Source organism: Neophocaena asiaeorientalis, unplaced genomic scaffold (genome assembly GCF_003031525.2).
Source record: "Neophocaena asiaeorientalis asiaeorientalis breed wild unplaced genomic scaffold, Neophocaena_asiaeorientalis_V1.1 scaffold429, whole genome shotgun sequence".
NCBI classification, from domain to species: Eukaryota; Metazoa; Chordata; class Mammalia; order Artiodactyla; family Phocoenidae; genus Neophocaena; species Neophocaena asiaeorientalis.
Genome location: NW_020173550.1, coordinates 4,670,412 through 4,687,349, shown reverse-complemented (window position 1 = coordinate 4,687,349; position 16,938 = coordinate 4,670,412). Strand labels below are relative to the sequence as shown.

General features: G+C 39.3%; 1 pseudogene; it reads right to left on the bottom strand.

The window, feature by feature from the left end:
- Positions 1–2,617: 2,617 nt before the first annotated feature.
- On the bottom strand, positions 2,618–3,388 carry LOC112401450 (tyrosine--tRNA ligase, mitochondrial pseudogene; annotated as a pseudogene).
- Between the last annotated feature and the right edge of the window lie 13,550 nt (positions 3,389–16,938).

Genomic DNA, 16,938 nt, shown 5'->3' with positions numbered 1-16,938 from the left:
CCTTTTAAAAGTCTCTTTTGGCTTTGAATTCAGACTTGCTCATTTTTTATGTCTATTAATGACTTTCAGAGTGAACTGGGATATGTATAAAAATATTCTCAACAGTGTTATTCATAATGGCCCAAATGAGAAAAAAACACATGTTCATCAACGGAAACACTATACATCAATTAAAATGAATAAATGTCTGCTATGCATCCATTAGTCAAGCGTGTAAAGAGACCTCAAAAATATAATAATGAAAAAATATGTATAATAATGTATAAAAGAAGCCAAACTAAAAATACATACTGTACAATTCCATTTATATAAAGCTAAAAATAAGTGAAACTAAACCACATTATTTGGAAGTTCACACATAAGTATTAAAAGTATAACAAAAAGCAAGGAAATGATCACCATAAAGGTCAGGTCAGGGTTACTCCAGGATATAGGAGGGAGTTTCAATTAGGAACAGTATGTTGCGTGCTTTTGGAATGCAAGGATATTCCTTTTTTGTCCTCAGAGGTGGTTTTAGGGATGTTTACTTTACAATAATTCATTAAACTGCACATTTATATTTTATGCATTTTTCTGTAAGTGATAAGAAAGTGATCTGTAAGTGATAAGAAAGGTTTCAAAAAAGAATAGAAACTTGTCTTATTGAGAAGACACATTTCTTTGATGAGAGAAGTAATAGAAGGGGTTAGAACACTTGATTCCCATTCTCGCGGTGTGACTTGTCCCCTATCGGAACGGATGCCAGGTCAGGCCAGCAGGGTCTGCTGTCTGTCTGCCTGGTCACTAGCCATCTGAGCCAGTGATGGGGCCTGGGCCTCTGGGGAAATGCCTGGGTCTTTCCTTCATGCAGAAGATGGGAGATAAGCTGGAAATGATTTGGATAGTTTTGGACACTGCTTTTATGGATCATGTTAGTGAGTTTATCTTTGGGAATTCTGCAATTTCTTCCTTACCTCAATAGAAAGAACCAAACTATACTCAGACCCTAAAGAGAAAACATCCTTATTTTCAGCAGACCCCCAAACATCAAGTCAGTTTCACTTCAAAATCTGTTACATCATCGTTAGTAATCATTTTGCATGGTTGCTGAGCTTTTTTCAGGGGCCTGCTCATCTGTGAAATTAGGTGTGTCTGCCCCGCTCCCCCCCCGCCCCCCCGCCCCGTTCCCTGAGTGAAATGGTTTCAGGGTGGACGTGCAGTTGAACTAAGTCAGCTTGAGGGTGGAGTGTTCTGAACAAAAGAAACCCAGCATCCAGATGGAAGCAGCTTGAGTGGAAGCAGTCACAGGGGCTGCAGGGCAGAGGCTGGGAGCCTGTATCTGCTAAGGATGTAAGATTATCTCAAAAGTCAGGCCCTGTGGAAGGGGGAAGGGTGAGTTTTGACAGGGCGAGAGAGAGTCATGGACATATACACACTAACAAACGTAGTAAGGTAGATAGCTGGGGGGAAGCAGCCGCAAGGCACAGGGATATTAGCTCGGTGCTTTGTGACAGCCTGGAAGGGTGGGATGGGGAGAGTGGGAGGGAGGGAGACGCAAGAGGGAAGACATATGGGAACATATGTATATGTATAGCTGATTCACTTTGTTATAAAGCAGAAACTAACACACCATTGTAAAGCAATTATACCCCAATAAAGATGTTTAAAAAAAAAAAAAAAAGTCAGGGCCTGGGCTGCTCGTCTTTGACATGACATTTGTAAGATCCAGAACGAGGCTTGAATGTGAGGAGGATGTAAAGGATGCAAGTGATACTTATTTTAAAAAGAAAAATACAGGGCTTCCCTGGTGGCGCAGTGGTTGAGAGTCCGCCTGCCGATGCAGGGGACATGGGTTCGTGCCCCGGTCCGGGAGGATCCCACATGCCGCGGAGCGGCTGGGCCCGTGAGCCACGGCCGCTGCGCCTGCGCGTCCGGAGCCTGCGCTCCTCAACGGGAGAGGCCACAGCAGTGGGAGGCCCGCGTACCGCAAAAAAACAAAAAAGTACTTTGTTTGTTAAAGATTACATAGAAAATTGCAGAGCCACTTGCTCGTTTTAACGTATTGAGCTCCTTGTATCAAAACAGAAAGATGGGGTCCTCTGCGTCTTGTAGTTGTCTGCAGGTGCTGCCCCATCTGACTAGTTGCAGCACAAATAATTACAAACTAAATCTAGTTTAACAGGGGGTCATGGAAGGCACATCCACCACTTGTGGGATGCTAAACATTTTCAATGATTCTTGATGCCGGGATTTCCCTGGTCTGGGAAGATTCCACATGCCGTGGAGCAACTGGGCCTGTGAGCCACAACTACTGAGCCTGCGCGTCTGGAGCTTGTGCTGCGCCACAAGAGAGGCCGCGATAGTGAGAGGCCCGCGCGCCGTGATGAAGAGTGGCACCCGCTCGCCGCAGCTAGAGAAAGCCCTCGCACAGAAACGAAGACCCAACACAGCCAAAAATAAATAAATAAATAAATAATAAATAAAAATGCCCTTATAAAAAAATGAAATGACTTACAGTGTGAAGCCTAGAGTATACTCCATTCTTTGTTGTTCTGATTAGCATAAGCAAACGTATAAGTTCCTTCTTATATCTTGAGGATGAATGATGGATGTTTGTTTGAACCACCAGGGTTTCTCCTCATAGCTGAAGCCGTTTTATAGTGTAGAAATTCCTTTTCCATTATTAAGAATGAAAGTCCATTCTCAAGTATGTGTGGTCCAACAACTAGCACTCTCAGGATTTGTTGCTTGTCTGTGATTCATACCAACTCCACCTTCCGTTAGCCGGTACCCTCGTGGACCATGCGGAACGGCATTTGTTTTGCAGCTTATATTTAGGACACTTGTTGCAAGGTTAAGAACTACTTCAGAAAATGAAGCTTCTTTAAACAACTCTTTTAACTCTTGATCCGACGTAACCTCCAGTGCATTTATCCTACTATGGCAAAGGGCTTGTGTATACTTTTTCACAGAATCCAGCCCTTCTGGTCCACGAACAAACTCTGTTACTTCTGCAGCAAGTCGTTTCTGAGGACGCCGATTTTCTGGCTCTGTGACACGCTGCTGCATTATGTCATGAATCTCTGGAAGGGGTGGAAAAGTGAAGGGCTTTTGGTACCTTTCTATTGAATCCTCTTGCTGCCTGACAACTGATACAATTCAAAGGGAGGTATCTTAACTCCGTGTAGCCAAACAGCACTGTCAGATGACTTTCATGGTTTTGATTCACTTGTAATTAGGGGAACAGTGATTCCAAATACGTCTTCTCCAGTCATCTTGTGGATGAAATCATACCCGGACATGAGATTGCTTAGCTCATCAGATCCACCCAGCCGGATCAACAGCCATAACGCTGGAACAGGTAGTAGAAGTTATAGGCCTGGAGCATTCAGTATAAGAACTCGTTCATAGGCCTGGAGCATTCAGTATAAGAAGAACTCTTTCGACCTCATGATCTCAGGGCTCTAGTGCAGACGAGTCTGGATGCTCATGCGCAAGCGTCCGCCCACAGCTGCTCGGAAGGGCATAGAGTACTGCGCTGTGAAGCTGCAGGTCGGCTCATCAGCAAAGAAATGCGGATCAGCTGCTGGAGCCCTCTGCGCAGGCGCAATGGCCCCTCCCACCTGCGCAATCGCTTTGTAGGTAAAGGGGCGCAGCTGCGCCAGCAGACGGCCCACAAGAGGCAGCAAGTCGGCCGTGGGATGAGGCCACAGTAGATGGTCTGGAGAAAGCTTCCCGCCTTGCCACAGTGGAAGAGCTCTGGCAGTTCTATCTTCATACCCCTTTTGGGGGAGAACTTTTTTTTTTTTTTTTGCGGTACGCGGGCCTCTCACTGTTGCGGCCTCTCCCGTTGCGGAGCACAGGCTCCGGACGCGCAGGCTCGGCGGCCATGGCTCACGGGCCCAGCTGCTCCGCGGCATGTGGGAGCTTCCCAGACCGGGGCAGGAACCCGTGTCCCCTGCATTGGCAGGCGGACTCTCAACCACTGCGCCACCAGGGAAGCCTAGGGGAGAACTTCTTGAACAGACCCCCGGACTCCTGCACCGCCGGCCACCCCTGAGCGCCGGAGTGAGCCTCACGCAGCCCCAGGCGCGAGACTCCTGAAGGGCCTGGGGCTCCAGACCACCTGCCTGAGGAAAAGGACCGCAACATGGGCGCCACCATTTTGGTGGCAGCCAATCCGAAGCAGCCTTGGAATATGTGAACACTCTCCTGTAGAAGAGCAGGTAGGATTCAGCAGAGTGGCAGGATGGGGGAAGATAGGTAATGTACATGTTGGCTTCCTATCAGGAGGAACTCTGTTAGTTAGAACTTTGAATCAAAGAGATGAGCTGTCTTATAGTGGGTAGGGTTCCTGTCCCTGGACAAAGCAGAATTTTCCAGGAACACTGCAAAGGAAAATACCTCCTGGAATGCTGTAAAGGAAATTTCCCGGTAGGGATAGATTACGTCACTAGACTCAAAGTGCTCTAAAACCTTTTTTGTTTTTAAGATCTTCGTTATTACAGAATCACAGATTTTAAAGCTACTATCAACATTCCAAATGCTAGAAAATAGACATAACTGTTCTCAGTCGGATTTACTTGGGATGTTTTATAAACATCTTTTGAAATGAATCAGTAAAGAAACAAACATTCCCAATATGTCTAAATCGTTGGAGCTGATTCTGTCTTCAGAAAATGCAGTTTGATAACTGCTTGGAGAGGTCAAAGTCCCCCGCTGTAGGGCAGTGGCTTCTTCGTTGAGGCCAGTCCTTTATTTGATATTTTCTTGAAGAAATGAAAGGCATTTGGGGAATGCAGACAAGGAGGATGGCGCACTTCCAGGAAAGAGCACAATTTCTTCCTTGAACGGGCTTGCTGCCCAGAAAACAGGTTGATTCCCATTTTATCTGCAGTGCATCATTCATTTATGTGCAGTGCTGTAGGGCTGCCAGCCTCTGCCTGGATACAGTCTTGTCCCCTGAGAAGGGCTGCATTCATTTGTAACCATCCGATGCTGTTTAGCTGACAAGTCAGCATTTTCATCCTCTTTTACCAAGACCCCAAGAAAAGAAAGTACTGTAAGATCTTCTTTAGCTTTTCAAGGTCGCTTCAGAAGAGAGCTAAAATAAGAAAATATCACTATATTTTCGTTTGAACAGGATTTAAAGGATCAAATAAGCAAGAAATAAAAGAGTGCAGGCTTTAAAGATTGAGTTATATTTTCAGGAAGTATAAATCAAGGGAGATAATTGTACCTTTTTTCCTCATCTCTCTTGTTGAAATCCAGGTAGAATTGGTGACTAAAAAAAAGGTTACTGAGCTGCAATGGCTTTGCAGTGTCATTTTCAGACCAATCTCTTCCAGTACCCTGTAGAATAGATACTGCAGTAAAGGGTTATCTAATGGGTTAAAGTTAAGCTTCTATTAATAACTTTGGCTCAGGCCTAAGGTAAGGGGAGAGGGCCCACATAGTTGCAGGTGTCCGATGAATAGTGGTAGAATATCTCAAGAGCAACAGCAATATGTCTCTCACTGGGAGGTTCCCTAGAGCCCTGTCCTAAGTTCTCATCTACCTTCTACCTAGATGGTACCATCCAATGCCTTGTTTTAAATTCCTATCTGAATATTTCCAAACCTCTGTCTCATGCCCATACTTATTTTAAATTTTAGAAACGTATGTCAACTGAGTAATGAACATTTACATATGAATGGATCAAATGAACTAAAAACTAACCTCTCTTTTGGGGAATAGGGCAGAGGATTGAAAATCTTACTCCTCACTTCATCTCCACCGGGGTTCCCTATACACAATGTATAAGATATATACACAAGGTGGAAAACCAAATAGGAATCAAAATACTCTTCTACTGTGGATCAGCTGTTACCTAACACAGCCTTGCCACAAGGGCTTAACCCAGCCCTCTCTGTTAAAACTGATTTGGAGTGTATGACTCGAGCTTGGATTCCCCAGTGGGATTTCCTGTTCTCTCTCTGTCCTGAAACTAAAATGGCTAAGTCTTCAGATTAGACCCCAGACTAATTACATGGCCTGCCCCTAACAGTTAGACTCAGTCCATATTTGTTTTCCACATGGAGGACCAGGACAAAAGTGGAGGACAGGAAGACTGCATAGGGTTCTGAACTTCATTTTGCACATGTTTTTTCTTCCCATTCAATACCTTTCCTCCACTGCCTGATGAATTTCTAATCATTCATCTTGATTAAGCTTAAATTTCACCTTCTCTGAAAATGCCTTGATATAGCAAGCTTTACTTATCCATTGTGCTCCCATAGCATACTGGTGCTGACACCGTGGCTCTTAGAAATATTCTTTGTCCTTGCTGGTTCTGCTCTGCGTGGTGGGGGACTGGCTTTTCCAGGCTGCATTCTCCAAGCTCCTATATAGCAGCTGAAGCTTGTGGCTGGCATTACTGGCAGGAGATGGGGGATGGGCTCTTCCCTTCCCTCCCTTCATTGAGTGACTTTTCGAGTAGTGAGTATGTTCCTTCTGAAATTCCTCCCTCTTGACATGCTTGCTTCTGTTCCAGCTCCAAGTGGGGAACCGTAGCTCTGGTAACAACATGGTATTAGTTTCCTGGGGCTGCTGTAACAAATTACTACAAATTTGGTGATTCCCAACAATAGAAATTTATTCTCTCCCAGTTCTGGTGGCCAGAAGTCTGAAATTAAGGTTTCAGTAGGGATAAGCTCCTTCCAACAGTTCTTGAAGAGAATTCTTCCTTGTCTCTTCCAGCTTCTGGTGGTTCCAGGTGCTCCTTGGCTTATGGCAGCATTACTCCAATCTATGCCTCTGTCTTTACATGGTGGTCTTCTCTTCTCTTTCTGCATCTTCTACTCTTGTCTCTTGAAAGAAAATTTTTTTGGATTTAGGGTCCACCTGATTAGTTCAAGATAATCTCATCTCAGGATCTTTAATTACATCTGCAAAGACCCTTTTTCCAAATAAGATAATATTCACTGGCTCCAGGTATTAGGATGTGGACATATTTTGGGGGAGGTCTACCATTCAACCCACTACAATCACTTCCTCCCCTTGTTTCTCCCATCTATGATTGGTAGAGACTGTCTGCTTTGGAAAATCTCTAGGTTATCTTATTGTTCACTCTTCAGCTGCTCAGATCCTGCCTCTTCTGAGTAAGTAGCCAGCTACTTACATTTTCTCTGTTACAAATATTTGAAATGGTTATAGTGAGATCCTGATGGATATATATAGTGATTTTTATATGTGTCTATTATACACTCATAATACAACATATTGTCATGCTTTGTTTACATGTCTGTGTCCCTTGGTATGCTGTATAACCTTTGTTATTTTTCTTTCTGTCCCCAGGACTCAACACAATCCCTAGTTTGGAAAGTTTTCAACAAATAATGGATTATGAACAATGATCTGAAGATGAAATGAGAAAAATGTGCTTAATAGATCTAAAATCTGCAATGAATATATTATAAAGTGTCCATTGGAACTATTCAAAGAAAATGTGACCTTCGACAAAACAGCATCACTTGGAGAGAAAAATATCTTTATGCGGACAGAGAAATTATTGGCTCTTCAGAGTCCAGTATGGATAATCACCACAAAACAGTGAGTCTGGCAGAATTTTTAAAATATCTCTTAACACCTTCTTATCTCTCAGAGTTTCACTCGATACTCATTATTGTTCAATGAATAATCTTTTCTATAGACTGTTACCTGGACAGTCTTTTAGAATAAGAGTTCTGGTGATTTTACTCCCTTTTTAAAAGTCTTCAGTGGTTTTGCATTTTTCACCAAAAAGGTCCAAAGTGGCATTCAAAGATCTCTTTCGTCCTTGAGCACTCAAATATTCTCTCCTACTGTGCTTGTGTGGATTACTGACAGTCGACCAACATCCCTATGGTCTTTGGTTCATATACCTTTGCACTTTAATCCTCCACATCTGGGGAAATTTGACAACAGTTCTGCTTGTTTCAACATTCTGTGTTATTAAAACCATTATACCGACCTGGTTAAACTTTGGGAACTAGATAGATTTGGGTTTGAACTCAGATTCTATTTATTGACCACACGTGAACTGGAGAAATTCAGTAATGTCTTGGAACTTTGGTTTTCTCATTTGTAAAATGGAGATTTTCATATCTACCTCAGAGTGTTATTTCTAGGATTAAATGAGAAAATAGATGTGATATGCTTGTCACACAAATACTTAAAAGATGGTATTATTCTAATCTTCTGTCAAAGATAATTTTCTGATTGAAAGCGTTCCTGATTTTTCAAACATGTTTCTTACTTTAAAATTTGAAAATACATTTTATTTTAGTCCTCTTTTAGTATTTATATTACTCAAAGTTAAATTTATCTTTTAAATCGAACCCACTCACTATATTGAATAGAGTATTTATGATTTACATTTCTCTGTATCCTTTAGAACAATCCTGTGTCCGGCACATAGTAGGCATTCAAAAAATTGTTGAATCGGATTCATCATCAATCCATTGAGCTGATAACTTGCAGGACGTTCCTGCTCTACGCTCCTTGTTCTGAAGGGCTGTGCTCTACACATTAATCTTAGAATCACAGGGGATGTAGGCCCTGAAGCTGTGGTGTCTCAGTTTCATTATATTAATGAGATAGCTCAGAAGATTGGAAATAGAATGGTATTTAACCATTGATTAGCCATCAGAAGTTTTCTGAGGTGCTGAAGTATATGTTCTATAATTTCAGAAGCACTAATTCATTTTATAAAAGCTACTTAAGGGTAGGTTTTCCACAAGCATTAATCAGTTGGGTCACTATTCAGTGTTGAAGCAAACAATAGCCTAAACCATTTGTTTCTTTAATAAGTCCAAGTGGTTTGGAGTCAGGGAATTTAGTAAGAATGGGTTATCTATTAATTTATTCACACATAAGAATACTTATCATTTACTCCTTTTATTCACTCATCCATATTTTAAGAACCGAAAACATGGTATTTGAGAGAGAAATTATTTCTCTAGTAGAGCCTATACTATTTCTTTGAGGTATTTTGTTAATATTTAGGATTTTTATTGCTTCGAGTATATACATTTATTACAATGTCACATTTTGTTTAATCTTAATATTCTTTTCCTGAAAATTTTGAGTCATTAATATAATACATAGGTTATTCAATTAGTATTAATATTCCTTTTGTACTCAGGCATATTCATTTCTGTCTTCTGATAACTGAATACTTTTAGTGCTGAGACCGCGAGACCCAACCAAATGCCCCAGGGTGCTGATCAGTTGTATAACATCCGATAATATTCCAGCATCCCACACATATAACCTTTGGTTGATGCCCTTGATGTTACCACCACAGTAAGACTGTGCCAGGTGTCCTCTCAGTGGCTTTACTATGGACCCTTTGATGTCTGATGAAGGGTCTATTAGGGATGAAAGATGTTCTCAGTGACGAGTTGTCATAACTAAGTCTTAGCCTTTTCCCAAAAATCTATGGGTTATTATCTTGAAGTCGTGTAAATAAGTTGAAATCAGGTCTCAGCAATTGCAGTCACACCCGCACCTTTCTTTTTTACTCTCCTCCAGGGAGAACATTAATGGATTGCCAGAATTTCATTTGCAGAGACACTCAGAATCATCTTAGAGTCATATTTAAGATTTCATTTGATTTACCTTATGGCCATACCTCACTAATAAACTTCTTAAATGTGATTCATATCGGAAGGTTTTATGCCTTTGAATTCTATCAGTTTGCAGAAATTGCTTTTTTTAAACTTAACCAGTGGATTCTTCTTCCTTTTAAAACAGACTTATTGGGATTTGATTTATACACTATAAAATTCAGCCAACGTAAGTGTACAATTCAGTGGTTTAAGTATATCTACATAGTTGTCCAGTCATCAAGATATAACCTTAGAATATTTTTATAACCCTGGGAAAAAACCTTATACCCATTAGCAGTCCCTACCCATTCTGTTCAATCTCCACTATCCCTAGGCAAATATTAATCTACTTTCTATTTCTATGGATTTGCCTATACTGGACATTTCATATAAATGGAATAATGCAGTATGTAGTCTTTCATGACTAACTTCTTTCATTTATCGTAATGTTTTCAAGGTTCATCCTGATTTTAGCTAGTCCTGTGTTTTATTCCTTTTTATTGCCAAATAATATTGCATTGTATGGATAAACCGTATTTTGTTTATCCATTGATAAGTTGATGGACATTTGGGTTGTTCCATTTTTGCCTATCACGAATAATGCTACTACGAACATTTGTGTACAAGTCTGTGTGTGGACATATGTCTTCATTTCTCTCTGGGTAGATACCTAGGGGTAGAATTGCTGGTTCATATAGTATCTCTGTGTTTGATATCATGAGAAACTGTGAAAGTATTTGCAAAGTGAATGCACCAGTGAATTCTTATTTTTAGTGTTAATATTGGTCTTACTAATTTTTATCATTGATTGCTCTGTACCATTTTGCTGTGATGACCTTCCATTTTCCTTGTAACTTCTTATTTGGGTTTGTGATGCTTTAACATTCTGGTTTCTTTCCCTGTCTTTTCTGTGACTCTTTTCCCCTTCCTGCAAGCAGTTTTGTTCCTGGTTCTTCTCTCTTTCTACCTCAGCGTTTTCATTCAGCAAAGGATACTTCACTTCTCTGCCTTGTGATGATTCAAATCAGTTACCCCATGATTTAGTCTTTCCTAAGTTGCAGTCACACGGTTCTGATTGTTCTTTTAGCACCTCTACATAGCCGTCTGGTTTCAAATGCAGTATGTCAAGAGAGCTCATCATGTGCTCTGCAAAGCTGGTCTTTTTTTCTGATTGCTGTCTTTTGAAAATTCCTCTGCTGTCCTCACAACTCAGACTTGAAATTTCAGTCATCTTTTATTCTTTCTTCTTCCTTGTCTCTTTTGCCTAATATTTGCCGACTCCTGTCTAGTTTATGTGTCTATCACCCTCAGAGATAGTCCCTTTCTCTGCATTACCCTCCCACTGCTCTGCTTTGCTCAAGCACCCTTATTGCTCAGTTTGACTTCCATACATTCTCTTTAATTGGCCCACATAATTGTATTTTTCCTTTTACTTTTTCCCAACACTTTACATTTACATCTTAATAGTTCAATCTCATTCCTATGACTCCTCTCTTAAAAATCTTCAAAGGTTCTATATTATCCTCTAAGTAAAGAAACGATTCCTTAGGTGTACATTCAAGTCTCTAACATATAGTCTGGTCTCCACTGCATTCCTGCATAGAGCTTATGTTTGAGTCAATCTCAGTTCTCTTCGTTTATCCACCAAGCTTAGTATTTTCCTGCCTCCAGCTTTGCTCATGCCTCTCCTTGGGGTGCCCTGTCACTGAATCTACGGAAGCCAATTCCTCAAGGCCCTAATAAAATGTGTCCTCCTTCACGATGACACCCATGAGCTCACTAGACTGAATTTATGACTCTTTACTCTCAACTCTCACAATGCCTTTTTCAGTTATTTATTACAGTCATTTGATATACATCTAACCTGCCCTCTTTAAATTTATGGTCCTCGAGGGCAGAGGCCATGGCATGTTTATCACAATTAGAGAAGGTGCCATTTCCTGAATATTTACTACCACCTGGGCTTTGAACTAAGTATTTTGTCTGCAGTATTTTCTTTAATTATCAAAACAGTCCTCTGAATTACGCATCTTTTTAATCCTTGTTTTATAGATGAGGTAGTTAATGCTTAGAGAAGATAAGTAACTTCCTCAAGGCTAAACAGCTTGTAAATGACAAAGCTGGAATTTTAGCCTTCTCTGACTCTAAAGTCTCTGTAATTAACTAGGGCTATGTCACTTTCTCTACAATAACTACTTTAATAAATGCCAGTTAAGTGAATAAAAAATGGTCAGTAAGGGCTGCTGAAAAGACACATAAGGTTTAGTAGTTAGATTTTAGTTCATATTGAAGTTCTAATGCTTTCTTTGGAGTGAATTATTTACCATGTCCGAGCTGTTTACTCATTCATAAGGCAGAGGGAAGAGATAATAGTCCCTGCCTCACAAGGGCATTGTGAAGATAAATGAAACAATGCACAAGATGGCATGTACTAGTAGGCTCTCAGTAAATATTAGTTGATAGTAATAAAAGTAAATTTCCATTTTTATTAATCCTCCTTGATAAGGTTGGCTGTCCTTGAAGGTAGCAAGATGAAAGGAGAGGCATGCAACCATCAATAACCATAACAATTTCACAAAATTCACCCCACCAGGAAATAAATTTTATTATCCACTGTGCAGTCATTCATAGTCATTGACCTAAAATGGAACTAACAAACTATACGATGCTTTATAGTTGAGTGCTGTTTTTACTTCATTTATATATCAATATCTCTAACTACCTATCTATCTACCTATCATCTATCTATTGTTTATCTATCTATGGGTTTAAGTATAATAGCACTAAATTGACCAGGTAACTGTCACTGGGTTTCTAGAAGTGACATTTGGATAGTTCAATCTTTATCAAGACATCGACCTTCTCTTCTGAGCTCCAACTCTGTTCTTGTTGATATCCCTCAGTTAGCCTCAAATGTGCAAGTAAAATTTGATTCCCTTTCCTCTAATCTTGTTTTTCGGGCTAAGTTTCTCTTTATCTCGCTGACCACAGTGATTCATGATTGCATGTCAAATGCTTCTAGACATTGGTGTTCATGAGAATATTGTCACCTCTATCAAGGCCTTTTATCAAATGAAAAATTTTAATTATAACGAGTGTACACGCTTTCACCAAATTGTACTATTTCTTACCGTTACCCTTATTTTCATAGAATAAATGCCCTTTGACATTTTATAAGATCCCATTACTAATCAATGGTTGAAGAAATTCTGAATCTTATGTTAACTCCTTATGTAAGATGAATCCTATTCTCAATACCTTTTTCTTTATAAAAACAAAATCAAAGACTTGTTTAAGATACTTGGGGAAAGAGACAGTTCTCAAGCAGGAGGTGAGAAGAGAAAGTGAGGGTGAGTGTGATATGGAAATACAGAGTTAATTTTCTGGTTGCTCCGGCTATCTGAATATGGGTAAGGTACATTAAGATGTCACAGTAAAGATGAACTTTGTCAGTATATTTTCAAGTCCATGACCGAGGAATTGTAGGTGGAGAATTTTCTATGCAGTTCCCATTCTGTTGATATTCAGGAAAAAATATATGAAACTCTTATGTGCTGTCTTGATTTTTTTTTTTGTTTTGGGTACGCTGTATTCTAATGGGAGGTCTAAAATTCAGTCTTCACAACCTGGAGGGATTTCATAAATGCAGGGTGCAATTTGGAACATTAAATATTTTTTAAAAGTCTCTGTGCTTAAAATGTTATAGCAAAAATCGACAGTAAACATCCAAATCATCTCTATTTCAATATTAGTATTGTAGCTAACTGTGCAGAGATTGCATCTCGTTTAATATAATTTTAAGGATGTCTTTGATACTACAAGATAACATTTTCTGTGCTTGGGATTGCTTATAGAAACAGTGATTCATTGATCTGGAGACTACCTTTCTTCAAGGAACAATGGTGTAGAGTTGCTCGTTCTGTCCTTACTAGTTTTTGTCAGGTGTCTGTCGAAGGACCTTTATGTTGATGGTGTTATAAGTAGGAAAAGGATGAGCAGGGGAACACCAGTAGTGTTTCTGGTCCCCACAGTTTTCTTGTGCAAGCGTCAAGGAGCACTTTCACATATATGCTCATTAACTTTCTCCAAATGAAATACCCTAACACCCTCGTCAGAAAATAGTAAACTCCAATAGCACTCACCAAAATAACATAAAATAGACACAGTCCTAGGACCCTGGAGAAGGACCCTACCAACTCAAACTACTTATTTTTAATTATAACTAAACAATTAGAAAGCTTATTTTTTCATTCAGTGTCTTTCCATGAAGAACAATTACTCATTAATCTGGATAAAATTCTGTAAAAGGTAAATCATTTGGGAATTTTGTCTGAAGTTTGAGATAAAATGATATTTCACTTATATTTATATTTTATCCTTTGGAGTGGCAAAATGACAGATATTAGGATAGTAGATGCCATGCGTGTGAGCAAAATCTGAACATATAATAACAACTAGGACTACCCTTAACAGACAGGACTAAGCACTTTTACAAGTACTACTCAGTTGATTTGCACTACTTTGCCAAGAAGTAGATTGCCCATAGTATTAATCCCCTTTTGCTGGGCTCAAAATGCTGGAGAGATTTACACACACACTCACTTAGAAAGTAAATGGAAGATTTGGAACATGAAACAAAGTTTTTGACTATAGATTTTTTTCTTTTTCCAATATTTAACAATGCATCAGGGGAATAGAAACCTATGTGAACAGACAATAATGTAGGAGAACCTCTGTACATGGAGTTGGGTGAGAATCTTTTGTCTAGAAGCATATTCCCAATGGTGTATGCACCAATAGGGCTAGTAGTAAGACTGCAAAAAGGTATCTCTTGCTAAGAAATTTGGAATACTGGTGGTTCCTATAAAAATAAAAGGAAAAATTGCATTTCATTGAGAGTAATTCTGTATTTAGGTTTTTATGGCTCAAACAAACATGGAAAGTTACCTATTCAATAAATACTTGGCTAAAAAACAATGGACATAATGATTTCTTTAAAGTTCTCTTTGGTTCTATTTGGATAAAACTTAGAAGACTGTATTAATCATGGTTTTCTTGAGGAAATGGAAATTTTAAAAAATTAATTGCAGAAACATTTATTGCTTGCTATATACCTGTTTTTATACGCGAAGGGTACCAAGATGAATGATATGGTGATTGCTCTCAAGAAGCTCAATCTTAAAGGAGATAAAGGCATGTGATTTATATGTTATGATATGATTTAGATGACATGGTAAGACAAGAATAAGTATATAAAGGAAGAAGAGAGTGACAGTATACTGAAGTATCAAGGATGGCTTTCCAAAGAAAATAACATCTCATTAGATTTTAAAGAAAGAATGGAACATTCACCAGAAGGTCATGGTCATTCCCACCAAGGAATAATAGGTCCTGGGACAGGTGCTTATTCCTCCTGGAGCTTTATATTATAGCAATGAATAACCCTCACATGTTGTAGTAGAAAGATTTCCAGGCTAGGATGAGTACATCTGACTTCTATTCCAAACTCTGCCCTTGACTTTGAGTCACTGGAAAATATCTCCATCTCTCTGGGCCTCAGTGTGGACAGGATTAATACTAAAGTTTCTTCTGTGTCTGATGCAATCAACTTTATTGAACAAAGCATGAGACTTAAGAGTATAGGCTCTAGGATCTCTAGGATCCAGCTAGATCTGTGTATGAAATCTAGTTTGACCACTTTCTTGCCATGTTAATTTAGGAAAATTCCTTAATGTGTCTGAGCCTTAGCATCCTCATGAGTAAAAAGAAAATAACGTCAACCTCAGAGACTAATTGTAAGGACTGTGTAAGATAATGTGTATAAAGTGAACTAACTGACATGATTATTGGAGCCATTATACGTTTAGTTATAACATTTAAGGGGGAATTGCATACCTTGGGGGCAGTTAATGAACAGTTAAATAGATAATACTAAAATAAGCTTTTGTGCTTCCTTACATATGCCCTCATTGGTCCTACCCGAGTCACAGGTAAAATACCCTTAACATACTGATGAGGCTACTGTGGGGCCAGTCCCTTGGACATAATTGGCGGTGAGCTCTATTAACACAGGGAACACGTGAGGCCAAGGTTGTGGGTTTGATCCTCATTGGGGCACTTAGGTTCACATTGCTCCATTTTTCAACCAATGGCTGCTGGGTGCTGGTCGTCAGATGGGTGCTGACATGTAACTAAATCTGCTCAAACCTGTGTCGAATCTCAAATACCTTCCTTCTTCCAGATCTTAAGTCACCTAAGTTAGATCTTCCCCAGCTATCGTCTCTAAACATTCACCATCTCTGGATGCCCTTTTTTCTTTTCAAATATTCTTAGCACTTATCGCTTTCAGGTATCACTCGGTACCTATCCCTTATAATTAATTGAGTTACCACTTTTATTGTCTGTTTCCCATCAGAAAGGTAAGCTCCTGGAAGGCAAGAGGTTTCTTTGTTTGTTTACTAATATTTCCCTATTGCTTTGATTAGTCACTGATACATAATAGACATGTTGAATAAAGAAATGTCACATGAAAATGGATATGATGCATGCAGTTGCCAACACTTTAACCAAGGAGCATGCAGGGGATTATTTTATAACAGGAGACAGAAAGCTATTAAAGAGTAAATGGCTTCTAAGTAATGGATGTGAGTTTGCCAGCTGTGAGATTTTCTCTCTCAAAGTTGGAAAGGTCTATAAAATCCTGTTTCACGCTGGCCAGAGACTATATCTTTATAAAGGCATATCTGCAAAGATTGTCAGCAAGGTTTAAAAACAAAAGGAACACTGGAGAAAATAGCCATTTGAAAATTCATGACTCCTGAATTCCAGTCACTTGCATGGATCTGTGAAAATGCTGAAGACAGAAAAAATAAAACAATATCAGTAGAGTTATTAAGGTAGAAAACATAATGTACAATAAAACCTGTAATTATAAAATTTTCAGTTGAAGAAACACATTATCTGGATTCAGGTATGGGCTGTAGGAGTCATAGAAGACTTAATCTTTATATTTTTGATATTTAATGGTAATTTTAATATATTTCACTCTAACATTTAATAACTTCAATCTTGTAAAACTTATTTTCAGTTTGTCCATTTAAAAATCTCTTTTTTTATCACATTTTGACCCTATGTAGCTTGATAGATAGGCTTCACTTTTATTTTAGAGCAGTTTTAGGTTCATAGGAAAATTGAGTGGAAGGTATAGAGATTTCCCACATACCTCTGCTTCCACACATGCATAGAGTTGCCCATACTGACATATCGTAATCAGCCAAGTCTGTACTGTGCTCCACCTATTCGTCCCTCCCTCCAAGCCCTTGGAAACCAT